Raw genomic sequence first — 13421 nt, 5'->3', positions numbered from 1 at the left:
ATCTACAACCTCGAGCGTTACGGCTGCTCAGGAAGCTACCAGGAGAACGTCACAGCAGCCAGAACCCACATAAATAAGTAAAACAGACTCATAAAGGCTGAGCATCTTACTCCAAACTGGAGAAAACAGTTAATAACCATCTGACCAGCAGTCATGCTTTTCAATTCACTTTCTAGGAGTCAAAGGGGAATCCCACCAATATTTCAAAAATTCTGCATAACTTATGGTTGGAATGCAAACAAAGTCATGAAAGATTAATCGTTTCATCCCGAAATCATAGTTCAAAAGAGAGAGACGTAGATGACTTGAGGAGAATTCCACCAAATTTCCAGATTTTCGGAATAATTCAGCGTGTGAGGTGTAAACCGAGAGATTCCGAGTGGGTTTGGTGTGAAATGGTTCAGAAGTCTTTACAGTGGTGGTGATGGGAACCAGGCGTTGCCATGACTACAACACAGATATAGACACTTTATTTACCATCCAAAACCACCAGAGAACCTACACGAGTCTTCTGAGCTTATATGGAATGTCGATGATGGAAAACAGTGGAAAATCTGGAATAACGAGTTTTCTTTGGGGACTATTTTGCCGCACAGCGCCCTGCATGTCTCCCTCCACCATGAATGGAGTTGAAGTTCTCTAAACTCTCATAAAACAGCGTCTCAGTCACCAGGCAGTGAATTCAGAACCAGCTCATGTAGGAACTTTCTGTGAGGAGCTTTTAGAGGGACGTCTGGTTCCCATCACCACCACTGTGAACGGTTCTGACTCGGTACGTTTATCTAGAACACCAAACCGCTCTGTTTACATTTTAACCACTTAATCATACAGAAAATCCCCTTTTGACCAATTAGATGCAGCACACCACCCATGCACTGTGACATCGCAACCACAACTGACTGTCAGAAAAAGTGGAGGTGCTGGTTTTCACAGGCCAAAAAAAACAGGCCTGGAGCTCTTCTGATCAGACAGAGTTAATAATTATTTATTTAAGGGTTCAAAAGTAATAATTTGATTTAATAATTTGATGCTGGGCGTCTTAAAACAACAAAAAATGTATTATTATAATCATCATTATATCAAGAAGTTCTTCCTAAACGGTCTGAATTAACTACCACTCCTCCTAATAATAACAACAACAATAATAATAATAATAATGTCACGTGACAGCAACGTAACTCTCCGCAATCTCGCCCTCTATTGAGGCCAAAACGAATAAATCCTTAGTCAGGTCAGTTTGTGTGACATTTAACACTTTTTAAGCCACATTATGAGCCACAAACACATTCTTCCTGAAAATATGGCAGCCGTTTCGCTGGCCTCTGGTATCCACCCCAACTTACATAACAAACACAAACACAAACGAGGAGAAAAAGAGGAAGAAAAAGCAAAAAGGCGTCCAGAAAAGCCCTCAGCGCCGCGACACGGTGACTTACTGACCCACAGAAGCTAAACGCGGCTGTTTTAAGCTCAAAATGTTTCAAAAAAGCCAAAAAAGCTTGCGTCCTTCTCGCCGACCGGGAGGAATTTTCCGTTCCACCTTAAACAGCGCAGCAGTGACACTGCGGCGCCTGCGGTGGCGGAGCGTAACTGCGGCACCATTTAAGGTGGAACGGAAAATTCGAATAAGAAGCTAGAAAACGGGAAGCCAAGTTTAGCTTCGTATCATACGCTCCGATAACAACAGAGACGATAGAAAGGAAGCGGTATAAAGGATAATAACGCTATGAAAGGCTAATTCCGCGTTATAAACATTAAAAACGGAGGAACTTACTGCGCTGCGGCGGGAGGCTGAGCTCGGAGTGAAGCAGGAAGTGTGGCTACACTGATTACACTAGATGGGTGTGTTTGTGTGTTTCCTCGTCGGTTTTTGTCGCGTTGTGGGCACCGAGGTCCCCAGAAAGCGGAAAAATCTTGTCGCTTCGCTGTTTTCCCCCTAAGAATCTGTCTTTTCCTCCTTTAAAACGATAGAATACGTAAACGAGAACCTACATAGCCATAAAGCTCCTGGAAAACCCCCACAAAGCCTGGAATACAAACTGGCGTGCGTGTGTCCTTCCCATTCTTTCCATACTTCAGTTTCAGGAAGGGGAACCCCACCTTCTTTTTCAAAATTTCAGCCCAGTTTAGTGTTTGAGGTGTAAACAGAGCCGTTCAGAGAGGTTTGGCGTGAAATTCTCCGCTCTGGAGAAACTGACCGAATCAGAACCGCTCACAGTGGTGGTGATGGGAACCAGACGCCCCCCTCTAAAAGCTCCTCACAGAAAGTTCCTACATGAACTTTGAAGTTTAGAGAACTTCAACTCCATTCATGGTGGAGGGAGACATGCAGGGCGCTGTGCGGCAAAATAGTCCCCAAAGAAAACTCATTATTCCAGATTTTCCACTATTTTCCATCATCAACATTCCATATAGACTCAGAAGTTGGTTCTCTGGTGGTTCTGGATGGTAAATAAAGTGTCTATATCTGTGTTGTAGTCATGGCGATGCCTGGTTCCCATCACCACCACTGTAAAGACGTCTGACCCGTTTCACTCCAAACCCTCTGAATCTCTCTGATTACACCTGAGTGATTTGGTCCTGCTGCAATTTTGAAAAATCGGTGGATTTTCCCTTTAACAATGAGGGGAAACACAAAAAGGATTACTTAAAAGAAGACGGTTCTTCAAGGGTTCTTTAGTAAAGAAAATGGTTCTGTATAGAACCGTGAACACTCATAGAACCCTTGCTGAACAAAGTGTTCCTTGCATCATGTAGGGTTCTTCAGACTGATGGACAATGGTGCTATACAGAACCTCTGTGAAAAGGGCTCTATGTAGCACCAAACAGGGTTCTTCTACTGTTACCATGTCAAGCTTGTAACAATAGCAGAACCCTTTTTGGTGCTAGACTTAACCCTTTTCAAAAAGGTACAGACCACACAGAACCCTATACGGCACATTCTCCATCAATCTGAACAACCCTTTCATCATGCAGAGGCTTATTTGGGTGTTCATGGTTCTACATAGACCACATCTTTACTAAAGAACCCTTGGAGAACCGTCTTTTTAGGCGTATATAACGTGCGTAGCCTATTACATCACCAGCTGTGTCTGTTTCCAGTTCTCTGCTATGACAGGCCTGTAATTACGCAATGTGGGTGTGGAGCTAAAGCTGCTCTCTGAGTGGGCAGATAGTGAAACAAATTAAAAAAACAATTAAACAAAACAACAAACAAACAAACACACACACACACACACACACACACACACACACACACACACACATCTTCTACACAAAGGGTTCTTTGAGTGTTCAAGGTTCTATATAGAAGCATTTTCTTCACTAAAGAACCTTTGAAGCACCTTTTTAATAGGTGAATGGTAAGGAGCCCCGCTGGTGACATCCTGTATAAATAAAAATTATTATTATTGATTATTATTATTATGCCTTCTTAACGCATGGGAATGAGATCCTAATGCTTAGGTGTGGGAATGAGATGATTCAGTCGTGGCTCCGTAGAACGGTGAGCAAAAACTACTCAAGTACTGTGTGGAACTTCACGGTATATCTAGCACCCATCAGTGCAGGAAGTTGGTTAGGTTCTCCTGTGTTTGGTTCCTTTTACTCTAAATAAAATGCTAAAGCTCCAGTGTGAGAGGAGTAAATCACAGTAAAGCAGCCTAGAACAAAAGAATGAAATTAAACCCAGGAAGGACGCTGGTCGCCCGGTCGGGGAATCGAACCCAGGCCCTTCTTTCTGTGAGGCTGAATAGGCAGATATATTGAAATGACACCACAGCAAGAATGAATTCCAAACAGGCTGTTTTGCAGCTTGGTTTCCATGTATGGACTGTGGAGTGTCTGTTTACATGTCCATGTGCTTTCTTTGTTTTGATTCCCAGTCCAGCGCCCTTGTTTTATGACTCTGCCTCTGATTGTTGCCACCTGTGTTTCAACCTGTGTCCTGTTATCCCAGGTTAGCCCTCGTGTGTTTAAGCCCTGTGTTTGCCCCTTGTTGTCGTTGGTCTTTGTTGGATTATGATGTGTTGGTTGGATTATATGGTTCAAAGTGTTTTGTTAAGCGTTTGGTTTTTTCTGTGTTCTAGTCTGTTTCGTTGTTTCGTTATGTCCGTCCCACCTTATCTCCGTGTTGGCTCTATGACCCTGGACTGTTTTGACCATGACAGCGCATGCGTCCACCTCATCGCTCCACGTTACAGTGGAAACCTGTTGACAACCTGTTGTTTTTTGTGATATGGACCCTTTAATACAAGCATGCATTCATAGAGCATTGTTTATGTTTTGAACCAAAATGTTGTTGGTTTTGACTCGCTGTTGAATTTGACTGCTGAGTCAATTAGAATGGCTGAAAATTACAAAACATCTGAACCGATGTGGTAACTTTGGCTTCCAAATGCTTTAAATGCTGCAGTAAAGCAGAATGACAGGTTAAGTAGGTCTGAATTATGACTCGTTTTATATCGAAACGCAAAATGTTTCATCCATAACTGAGTGCAGAAATATTTCAACACATTTGGCGTGAACGGTATCACAATGAACACACTGATGAGACAGAAGGTGGTGGTTTTTACGCATGTTTTAAGAGCATTGAAGAAAACAAGGAAGGCAGTTGATGGTTAGGTGTTGTTTTGTTGAAACTGCACCCAACAACAGCCCAAACCAGCGTATCTGGTATGTCACATTTTTTGGACTCTATGGTGGGGGGGTTTCTCAGGAAGCCTGATAAGCCAAATGTCCTTTAGCTCTTCTCATTTTGCACAGACTTGCTTTTACGCCTACGTTATCAGGCTGAGAAGTTCTGCTTTGTGAAATACCCGCATGGTCAAGAGGGATTATTTGTGTGCCATGCTTTAACAGCGAATGAGCTTACAGGTCAAGAAACGGTCAACATCTTGCCGGGGCTGCGGTTTTTAGTTTACTCATTGTATTTTCTCCTATTTGAAGTAGGTGGAAACCCACTGTCGCTCACATTTATTTCAATCAATCAATCTCAGGAGCTCAGTGAATTCCAGCGTGGTACCGTGATCGGACGCCACCTGTGCAGCAAGTCCAGTCGGGAAATTTCCTCACTACTAAATATTCCACAGTCCACTGTCAGTGGGATTATAACAAAGTGGAAGCGATTGGGAACGACAGCAGCTCAGCCACGAAGTGGTCGGCCACCTAAAATGGCAGAGCGGTCAGCGGATGCTGAGGGGCATAGTGCGCAGAGGTCACCGACTTTCTGCAGAGTCCATCACTACAGACCTCCAAACTTCATGTGACCTTCAGATCAGCTCAAGAACAGCGTAGAGAGCTTCATGGAATGGGTTTCCATGGCCGAGCAGCTGCATCCAAGCCTTACGTCACCAAGCGCAATGCAAAGCGTGGAATGCAGTGGTGTAAAGCGCCGCCACTGGACTCTAGAGCAGTGGAGACGAGTTCTCTGGAGTGACCAATCACGCTTCTCCGTCTGGAAATCCGATGGACGAGTCTGGGCTTGGCGGTTGCCAGGTGACGGTACTTGTCTGACTGCATTGTGCCGAGTGTAAAGTTTGGTGGAGGGGGGATCATGGTGTGGGGTTGATTTCAGGAGTTGGGCTCGGCCCCTTAGTTCCAGTGAAAGGAACTCTTAAAGCTTCAGCACCAAGAGATTTTGGACAATTTCACGCTCCCAACTTTGTGGGAACAGTTTGGGGACGGCCCCTTCTTGCTCCAACATGACTGCACACCAGTGCACAAAGCAGGTCCATAAAGACGTGGATGAGCCAGTTTGGTGTGGAAGAACTTGAGTGGCCTGCACAGAGTCCTGACCTCAACCCCATAGAACACCTTTGGGATGAATTAGAGTGGAGACTGTGAGCCAGGCCTTCTCGTCCAACATCAGTGTCTGACCTCACAAATGCGCTTCTGGAAGAACGGTCAGAAATTCCCATAAACACGTTCCTAACCCTTGTGGAAAGCCTTCCCAGAAGAGTTGAAGCTGTTATAGCTGCAAAGGGTGGGCCGACATCATATTAAACCCTATGGATTAAGAATGGGACGTCACTCAATTTTGTTATTAGTAATGGTCATTTTATGTGTTGAATTTGACTCTGGATTCAATTAGATTGGCTGCAAATGACTAAGTTACTGAAGCGATTTAATAACTTTGCCTTCCAAGTGCTTCAAAATGCTGCAGTAAAATAAAACGATTGGGGAAAAATATCTAATCATGATTTTTCTGATTAGTATTGGTTTAAACTGCTATTAAATTATATGAATTGAGGTTCAGACCTGTTTTTGTCGCGCGATGACCACCTTTTCCAGCTTGAGGCTCGACCCCTGAATGTGGTGTGCCAGGCCATCTCGTGGTTGTGATGTCACAACACAAGGAGGTTTAGTTGCCTCTCCTTGGTCTAACTCCCGCAGGCAGTCCCCAAGCTCTGTGTGAATATGATTCAATTTCCCCATTTAAAACTGAAGACAACCGTTTTAATGATGTAGGCAATGGTTTTTAAAGAACCGCAGCTCTTGTGATTTGAGATTTACACTCTCTTAAATTGTGACTTTGGATATAAAAACTGTTAATCTTTCAGCCTTTTGAGAAAGTCTAGGTTCAGGTTCAGGTGGTAAGTTAAGGGCCCAGCCCTCTTCACTCTATGTGCACACCCTGCTCGCACTCCCCTTCACTCTCAGGCTCTTTTCCAGCCTTGTTACTGGGGATGGCAGTAAAACTGGCTCATTACGCTGTACAGAGGAATGTTATTGGGTCATTAATCTGGCTGAACTCAGTGAAGTCGGTGCCGAATCTCAACACTTTCACACTGTTTGTGTTCCTCTTTGATGCGGCGCAGCTTCCTGCTACCGCGTATATCATTTGCATTGCTGGCCGAAAGCTAAACCTGTTTATCGGGTTTTGACCTTAAAGCAAGTTCAACAAAAACACATTTACATACCTCCTCACCCCACCCGACCCCACCCACCCGAGATCTGCCTCTTCAGTTTCACACTGCAGCTACGAGGCTGCCCTCCAGACTGGTGCTTCCATCTTTAGGGTCCCATTCAGACCCTGTAACTCTTTAAAAAGTAACTTTAACTTAAATGTAAACTTCACTTTTTATCACTTTCCAACGTAGAACCTGAGAAAACATGCATTTAACAATTAAAACGCAGGTTTATTTGTTAATAACTCACTTTCAGTCTATAATGTATTCGTTTTTGTATGCAATGTTTGGACGCTCTGGTCAAAATGCACACTTTGATGGTTTTTGAAGTGAAAAGGGTGATTTTAAAATATTATAAAAATAATAAAAAGTTTTTTTAAATAAAAAAGACCAGCATTAGACCAGCATAGATCAACATTAGACCAGCATAAACCAGCATAGACCAGAACTAGACAAGCATAACCCATCTTAGACCAGCACCAGACCAGCACTAGACCAGCACCAGACCAGCATAGACAAGCATAACCCATTTTAGACCAGCACTAGACCAGCACTAGACCAGCACCAGTCCAGCATAGACCAGCATAATCCATCTTAGGCCAGCACTAGACCAGCACTAGACCAGCACCAGACCAGCATAAACCAGCATAGACCAGCACTAGACCAGCATAAACTAGCATAGACCAGAACTAGACAAGCATAACCCATTTTAGACCAGCTCCAGACCAGCATTAGATCAGCACCAGACCAGCACATGAGTGATATTTTGTCTGGCTGTGTGCTCAGACTGAGATTATCAGGCAGGCTGTGAGCTTTACTGTGGTATAGAAATCCTGCTGGGCCTGCTGGATTACAGCTCCCCATAGACTCTTATTCACATTTATATACATGGTCATTCACACATCGCCCTCATACACTACAGCACTGTGACCCAGCGCTTCATATTATCTGTCTATGACCCTCAACTTCCTCAGCCCCTTTCATTCTGTTTATTTTCGTTTATGTGATTCTACTTCATTTAATTTTGCTTTATTTTATATCTTATTTCATGTGTTTTGTCTTTACTGTTGAATGTATTTTATGTTCTTGCACCTGATAAGAGACTGACGTACTATATTTTTATTTGAAATGTTTTTACACACACACACACACACGCGCACACGCGCACACGCACACGCGCACACGCACACACGCACACACGCACACTAACACTCACACACACGCACACTAACACTCACACACACACACACACACACACACGCGCACACACGCACACACGCACACTAACACTCACACACACGCACACACACGCACACACACAGACACACACATACACACACACACGCACACACACACACACGCGCACACACACACACACACACACACACACTCACACACACACATTCACATTAACACTCACACTCACACACACGCACACACACACACACACACACACACACACACACACACACATTCACACTAACACACACACACACACACACACACACACACACACACATTCACACTAACACTCACACTCACACACACTTTGCATCTTTGCAGCTTATCCTCCTGGGTTGGGGGAAGTGACTGTGTGGAAGGCAGGAAACCAGTCTATCACAGAGCTTATTAAATATCAGTTATTTGTTTATATTAGTCACGTCTAAATGATTATTCGGGCAGAAATATTTATTTGTTGAAAAAAACACACACTAACATTAGAACCTGCGTTCTGCTAAGATACATATTTACAACGTTTCTGAAAACAAAACACCCTGACTACTGAATTTCTGTTTGTGTTTATTACAATGTTATAAAGTGTTTTACTAATAACAAATTATTCTTACTGTCCATATAAACAGCTTTACAGTTCAACACCAGCATTAGACCAGCATTAGACCAGCATTAGACCAGCATTAGACCAGCTTTAGACCAGCACAGACCAGCATTAGACCAGCATTAGACCAGCATTAGACCAGCATTAGACCAGCTTTAGACCAGCACAGACCAGCATTAGACCAGGATTAGACCAGCTTTAGACCTGCATTAGATCAGCATTAGACCAGCATTAGACCAGCATTAGACCAGCACAGACCAGCATTAGATCAGCATTAGACCAGCATTAGACCAGCATTAGACCAGCATAGACCAGCATTAGACCAGCACAGACCAGCATTAGACCAGCATCAGAACAGCATTAGACCAGCATTAGACCAGCATTAGACCAGCACAGACCAGCATTAGACCAGCATTAGACCAGCATTAGACCAGCATTAGACCAGCACAGACCAGCATTAGACCAGCATTAGACCAGCTTTAGACCAGCATTAGACCAGCATTAGACCAGCACAGACCAGCATTAGACCAGCATTAGACCAGCATAGACCAGCATAGACCAGCATTAGACCAGCTTTAGACCAGCATTAGACCAGCATAGACCAGCATTAGACCAGCATAGACCAGCATAGACCAGCATTAGACCAGCTTTAGACCAGCATTAGACCAGCATTAGACCAGCTTTAGACCAGCATTAGACCAGCATAGACCAGCATTAGACCAGCTTTAGACCAGCATTAGACCAGCATAGACCAGCATTAGACCAGCATTAGACCAGCTTTAGACCAGCATTAGACCAGCATAGACCAGCATTAGACCAGCATTAGACCAGCACAGAACAGCATAGACCAGCATTAGACCAGCATTAGACCAGCAAAGACCAGCAATAGACCAGCATTAGACCAGCATTAGAACAGCATACACCAGCATAGACCAGCATTAGAACAGCATAGACCAGCATTAGACCAGCATTAGACCAGCATAGACCAGCATTAGACCAGCATTAGACCAGCATTAGACGAGCATTAGACCAGCATAGACCAGCATTAGACCAGCATAGACCAGCATTAGACCAGCATTAGACCAGCATAGACGAGCATTAGACCAGCATAGACCAGCATTAGACCAGCATTAGACCAGCATTAGACCAGCATTAGACCAGCATAGACCAGCATTAGACCAGCATTAGACCAGCTTTAGACCAGCATTAGACCAGCATTAGACCAGCACAGACCAGCATTAGACCAGCATTAGACCAGCACAGACCAGCTTTAGACCAGCATTAGACCAGCTTTAGACCAGCATTAGACCAGCATTAGACCAGCTTTAGACCAGCATTAGACCAGCATAGACCAGCATTAGACCAGCATTAGACCAGCATTAGACCAGCTTTAGACCAGCATTAGACCAGCATAGACCAGCATTAGACCAGCATTAGACCAGCACAGAACAGCATAGACCAGCATTAGACCAGCATTAGACCAGCAAAGACCAGCATTAGACCAGCATAGACCAGCATTAGAACAGCATAGACCAGCATTAGACCAGCATTAGACCAGCATAGACCAGCAAAGACCAGCATTAGACCAGCATAGACCAGCATTAGACCAGCATTAGACCAGCATAGACCAGCATTAGACCAGCATTAGACCAGCATTAGACGAGCATTAGACCAGCATAGACCAGCATTAGACCAGCATAGACCAGCATTAGACCAGCATTAGACCAGCATAGACGAGCATTAGACCAGCATAGACCAGCATTAGACCAGCATAGACCAGCATTAGACCAGCATTAGACCAGCATAGACCAGCATTAGACCAGCACAGACCAGCATTAGAGCAGCATTAGACCAGCATTAGACCAGCACAGATCAGCATTAGACCAGCATAGACCAGCATTAGACCAGCATTAGACCAGCATAGACCAGCATAGACCAGCATTAGACCAGCATTAGACCAGCATAGACCAGCATTAGACCAGCATTAGACCAGCATAGATCAGCATTAGACCAGCATAGACCAGCATAGACCAGCATTAGACCAGCATTAGACCAGCATAGATCAGCATTAGACCAGCATTAGACCAGCATTAGACCAGCATAGACCAGCATTAGACCAGCATAGATCAGCATTAGACCAGCATTAGACCAGCATAGACCAGCATAGATCAGCATTAGACCAGCATTAGACCAGCATTAGACCAGCATAGATCAGCATTAGACCAGCATTAGACCAGCATAGACCAGCATTAGACCAGCATAGACCAGCATTAGACCAGCATTAGACCAGCATTAGACCAGCATAGACCAGCATTAGACCAGCATAGACCAGCATTAGACCAGCATAGATCAGCAATAGACCAGCATTAGACCAGCATTAGATCAGCATAGATCAGCATTAGACCAGCATTAGACCAGCATAGACCAGCATTAGACCAGCATTAGACCAGCATAGATCAGCATTAGACCAGCATTAGACCAGCATTAGACCAGCATAGACCAGCATTAGACCAGCATAGACCAGCATTAGACCAGCATAGACCAGCATTAGACCAGCATTAGACCAGCATTAGAACAGCATTAGACCAGCATAGACCAGCATTAGACCAGCATTAGACCAGCATTAGACCAGCATAGACCAGCATTAGACCAGCATTAGACCAGCATTAGACCAGCATAGACCAGCATTAGACCAGCATTAGACCAGCATTAGACCAGCATAGACCAGCATTAGACCAGCATTAGACCAGCATAGACCAGCATTAGACCAGCATAGACCAGCATTAGACCAGCATTAGACCAGCATTAGACCAGCATTAGACCATTACATTACATTACATTTAGCAGACGCTTTTATCCAAAGCAACTTACAAATAATGTGGTACATAGAACAAACATAGTCAGGCCTTAAAGGAGGCCAAAGGGTAATAGCGGGGTAGAGAAGGGAAGGAGGGCAAGAAGGAGATGAGGTTGGTAGTGGTTAGATTTGCAGCATTAGACCAGCATTAGACCAGCATTAGACCAGCATTAGACCAGCATTAGACCAACATAGACCAGCATAGACCAGCATTAGACCAACATAGACCAGCATTAGACCAACATAGACCAGCATTAGACCAGCATTAGACCAACATAAATGATCATGAAACGCTTGCTGGTCTTTAAAGATGAATTTGATAGATCAGCAGCACACGCTCAGATTGATTAGCATAAACATAATTTTGTGATTGCTTTATACTGTTTTTACAGTGTACAGTATGTGTGTAAGATCACTGATAGGTGGGTGACTGTGAGTGTAATATTGCATTGCACCAGCAGGTGGCAGCATAAACGTTTGCTGTGGAGAGTTCAACACAGATTTTACACTATTTGTGATATCTGTTATTTCATGTTTATGAAACCTGTCAAAAGCTGTGGAGTCATTCGAGAGTTGTCCTCTGTTAAAAGAAAGAAAGAAAGAAAGAAAGAAAGAAAGAAAGAAAGAAAGAAAGAAAGAAAGAAAGAAACTGTATCAAGATTCAGACCACTAATAATAATCGAGTGTGACACTGTTTTGTTGGAGCTTGGGCTAAAGAGCGACAGCACCAAACACAGCAGTGTTTTTTGGTACATTTGTTAAATGTATATGATGTGGTCTTGTTAGAACGGGATGCAGGACACATTCTTTAAACATCACTAAGTTAAAACAACTTATTTACAATAAATGTTTCTCCTACTGTGAGGGCGGTGCTTCCCAAAAGCCTCTTACAGCAGCGCGAGCCAGTGGTGGGACGCCACATAGTCCCCCCCAAAGGATAGCCATCCCGGGGACCCCACAGAGTTCAAACAAAGTCTCTGGGCCGTGTGGGAGCTTCCTTCTCTGTCTTTGTTGCTGGTCCTCACCGTGCTGTGGTTTGCACTGTCCCATTTCTGACACCAGTGTGGCACATAATAGGACGTGGGAAACATTGTGCTATAGGCCAATGCTTTTTGATTGAACAAGGCAGCACCTTGAGCATGGTGCTTCCCAAGAGCCTCTTCGCTTGGCTGATCAATTTCAGAAGTTCATAACTGAATAAATAAACACATATAAGCATCAAACTGTATATCCATGATTCTGACGATGTGCCTGAACAGATGTTGGCCCGCTGCCTGTGACACACAGCCTTTTCCACTGAACATGCAGTCTCAGCTGTGGGCTGTGTTTCAAATGCTGCTCTCAGTACACTAGTACACTACCTAGTGCGCTCTAGTAATAACACTGACTAGCCTAAATATATTACAACACATTATATATTACAACATACGTTTCCTTTAGTGCTTCAGTTATACGTATATTTCCGTTGTCTGAACGAAACCTCTGCCTTTATATTCTGTATAAATTTCATGAAGGACGGACCAAAACAAACGGACAAAATGACTTGGAAGAAATTCTGGTTCCATTGACTTACATTGAAAATAATGCATGTTTTTATCCTCTCCTGTAAAGTAGCTATTTTGGAGATACGAGGTTTTGTTCCGACAACAACGATGTATATATGTATAAATAAATAAATATGTATAGAGTCGTTTCTTTGGCTGTGTGCATCATGAAATTAACACACAGTGTAAAGACCAACAGGTATTTTCAAATTATGGTAAAAACAACAAAAATTTAAGTTAGAACATGAGATGTTTGCATACATATCGCTGTTGCT

At 43.7% G+C, this 13421-nt stretch overlaps 1 protein-coding gene across 1 annotated transcript in view; it reads right to left on the bottom strand.

Moving 5' to 3' along the window:
- anxa11b (annexin A11b) overlaps window positions 1–1917 on the bottom strand; it is a 37816-nt gene extending 35899 nt beyond the window's left edge. Inside the window, exon 1 of the mRNA XM_037544320.1 lies at window positions 1775–1917. The gene's annotated coding sequence lies outside the window, so the exon portion shown is untranslated. The remainder of the gene's footprint in view (window positions 1–1774) is intronic.
- Window positions 1918–13421: the final 11504 nt, after the last annotated feature.

Source organism: Pygocentrus nattereri, chromosome 13 (assembly GCF_015220715.1).
Source record: "Pygocentrus nattereri isolate fPygNat1 chromosome 13, fPygNat1.pri, whole genome shotgun sequence".
In the NCBI taxonomy this organism is placed as follows: Eukaryota; Metazoa; Chordata; class Actinopteri; order Characiformes; family Serrasalmidae; genus Pygocentrus; species Pygocentrus nattereri.
Note: the sequence above shows the minus strand (reverse complement) of the source record. Positions and strands in the feature narration are given on the sequence as shown.